Source organism: Cyprinus carpio, chromosome A15 (assembly GCF_018340385.1).
Source record: "Cyprinus carpio isolate SPL01 chromosome A15, ASM1834038v1, whole genome shotgun sequence".
NCBI lineage: Eukaryota > Metazoa > Chordata > Actinopteri > Cypriniformes > Cyprinidae > Cyprinus > Cyprinus carpio.
In genome coordinates this window covers 11,115,407-11,118,484 of record NC_056586.1, presented here as the reverse complement: position 1 = coordinate 11,118,484, position 3,078 = coordinate 11,115,407, and the positions used below count along the sequence as shown (strand labels likewise).

Here is a 3,078-nt window from a genome sequence, read left to right as displayed (position 1 = left end):
AGATGATGCGGAACACCAGACGCGTCACATCCTTGAGTTCAAGGCTAAAATAAACGCTTCTCACACCACTATCAAACAAACAAAAACAAACATTAGCATCTTAATTATTGGGGTGGCACGCGGGGTGGCCGATCAGATGCCAGGGGTGTCCAGTGCCACCATGGACATCCCTCTGGTTCCGCCAATGAAAATCAATCAATAAATCAATCAAACAACAAATAAGAAAAAAAGAAAAAAAAGAAAAGAAAAGAAAGAAAAGAACTGAACATAATAAATAAATAAATAAATAAATAAATAAATAAATAAACTATAGCTCAACAAATGACTCGTTTTACGATCTGGTTCTAAACGAATCAGTAGCATGCACTTTAATAATTAATAATTAAGTCTGCTTTATTATCGTTATATCGTGAACTGTTCCTTACTATTTCCATCCCTACCGGAGGTAAATTCTTTATTGTTACAAATCACGTTTTGCCAGTACAAAATAAATCAGTTTTCAAACGTTCCGCGTCCGTGTGCGCTGTCCGTGGTACTGAAACACACCACCGACACTGGGCAAAGAAACCAAAGGGGAACACATCTTTATCCCCGTGCCGACCAGATTATCGTCTAATTTGATTTCCGTTCGATTATAGGAACCCGCTCACGTGCCGGGCGCTCATTTTATATTTGCCCCTATGGCAGGGTCCTATAGTTTCGTCTGACTTGGAGTTCTCCTCTCACACTCCGTAATGATGTATATATATATTTTTTTACCTCTCACCAATCTCAAAGTCACAAGTTTCTGCCATCCGCGCTGACAGAGTGCCTGTTTGTGTGCATGTAGAGGAGCAGCGCTTCAGGCGGAGGCATGCATGCTTGTTGCCAGTGAGCAGTGAAGATCTACCCCTATAACGCCCACTCTTCAGCGTGCTCCAAGACGAGCAGACGCTTCGTGCGTATTTGTCTTCTAACTCACCCATCTATCAGGATGATATTGCGAGGGGCTTCCTTCTCGAGGATCTACACCTCTGACGGATTGGATTGTCCTGTATTTGAGCAGCATACGGATATGTATTTTTTATTGCAAGGTGAAAATGAAAAGCCACGGAAACTAGATATCTGATTCGCCGCACTTGGGAAGAAGGGTCGAGCACAAGAATGGGAACTATTTTTGCGCGAAAGCAAAAGTAGAGGCAAATTGCATTGCGTTGCGTAAAGAAAATGAAAGCTTGCTTTTTGGTGCACATTGTAAAGAACATTAAGGTAACTGTGCAACCGTACCGAACCTGTCTGATCTTTTAACCCGGCTTTAATTAGCGCAATCCCACCTCGTCCTCATCAAACGACCACCGGCTTTCACTTTTCACCGGAGGTTAAGGAGCATCGCTGTGGAAAGGTAACCTTTTTCTTAAAATACTCTGTAGAACAACCTTGCTGGCATTAATTGACGTTGAAGTGCAAACTGTTTCTCTCTTCTTGATTTCTAGAGCGTTTTTTTTTTTTTTTTTTTTTTTTTTTTTTTTTTTTTGCGCATCGCTTGGGTTCAGATTACTATAAAGCTAATATTATAAATTAGTAGCGTGATGTTCTTCCAGATGCAATGATCTCGAGGTGTTTCTCTGCATGGATGCTGAGTAATGGTCAGCAATGCACCAGAGCCACGATTCTCCCCATCATGATAGCTCACTTTCTCCTCTTTATTTGTATATGCAATTACTTTAAGATTTGGATCTTGCAAAATGGTGATGTAAATGATGCAACATAATGTTTAAACAAACTGTGTGCTATTCAAGCATTCTTATAATGTTAGGGTTAGGGTTGCAGGTTAGTTCTGCCTGACAAGATATTTTACCCGTGGTGGCAGCACACCCTGATTTTTTTTTTCTGCACGACAAGATGTTCTACCCACGTTTATACTGTGATAGTACATCCAGATAGGGGTTTTCTGCTTGGCAAGATGTTGTCATTTTAAAGATGACTACTGGTTTTGCATGCAACAGACCTTTTGATATAATCTAAGCATGTCCAATACCTGGATAAAATGTATGCATAATGTATTCTGAGTCACTAGCAGGTCATCAAAGTTATTTGGCTTTAATCCTCATATGGATTTCATTCATATGCAAACATGTTCTGTGAGAATCATCATGGTGCCAGGTGACGTATCATCATTGTTTTCTTACATTCATTAACAAACACTGTTTAATATCAGTTCACTGGTGTATTTGTATTGTAACTGTGCTTTAAAAGGAAGATAAAACCCACTTGGTTCATATCCACGCATTGCATAAATGTCTGCTATGATTGTAAGTCCAAAATTTGGAGGAGTTTTGAATGTCAAGTTGCAAATCTCATAATGTCTTATTCTAGTCCACAGGTAGGGGGCCACGGTGGGCCTGTAGATTAATTATTGTGCTGTATTGCCTATAGCTTCTGTAGCCTGAAAACATTTGAGTCATGTCAGGTGCAGGTGGTTATTTCATAACTGGACTTAATTTAATCCGTATGTGCTGTTAGCAAACATATGTTTCTTTCCCTTTAATGCCCTTCAACATGATCACCATCTGAGTTGTGTTATTTCATTATATTGTTTCTTTATTGCCATACTGGGTTTGATTTGATATGCAAATGAAAACATCACTTACTCTGACTTATTATGAGAGTGTTTCTGCTGGTATTGAAATGTGTTAATTCACCCTTCCACAATGTAAGGCCTAAAATGTCTTAAATCGGCCTTAAATTCATAAAGTAGTGGCATTAAATGTTGTATGAACTGCAATAATTAGTATCTTCCATGGTACTTTTGTTTTGTTTTCCAATACAAATGTATTAACATCCATAATATTTGCATATTTGTTCTTTTTCTTGTTCAGTGATTAAAATAATGCCATTTTGATCAGTTTCTCATAAAAGAAGATTTTTTTTCCCTTCTTCTTCTCAAGTCAGTGTATCTTGAGTTAATAATCTTTATATATTTGCAGTGGAAAACAAGACAAAAATAGTGATAAAGAGCCAATTCACCAGAAAAATAAAATAAAATATAAATAAAAATCGTTCATCATTTAACCAAACTCATGTGTTTCCATATTTTGA

General features: G+C 37.9%; 1 protein-coding gene across 1 annotated transcript in view; it reads left to right on the top strand.

Moving 5' to 3' along the window:
• Window positions 1-588: 588 nt before the first annotated feature.
• The window catches only part of LOC109090915 (leucine-rich repeat and fibronectin type III domain-containing protein 1-like protein), a 123,386-nt gene continuing 120,896 nt past the window's right edge, over window positions 589-3,078 (top strand). The window contains exon 1 of the mRNA XM_042770985.1: window positions 589-1,381. The gene's annotated coding sequence lies outside the window, so the exon portion shown is untranslated. The remainder of the gene's footprint in view (window positions 1,382-3,078) is intronic.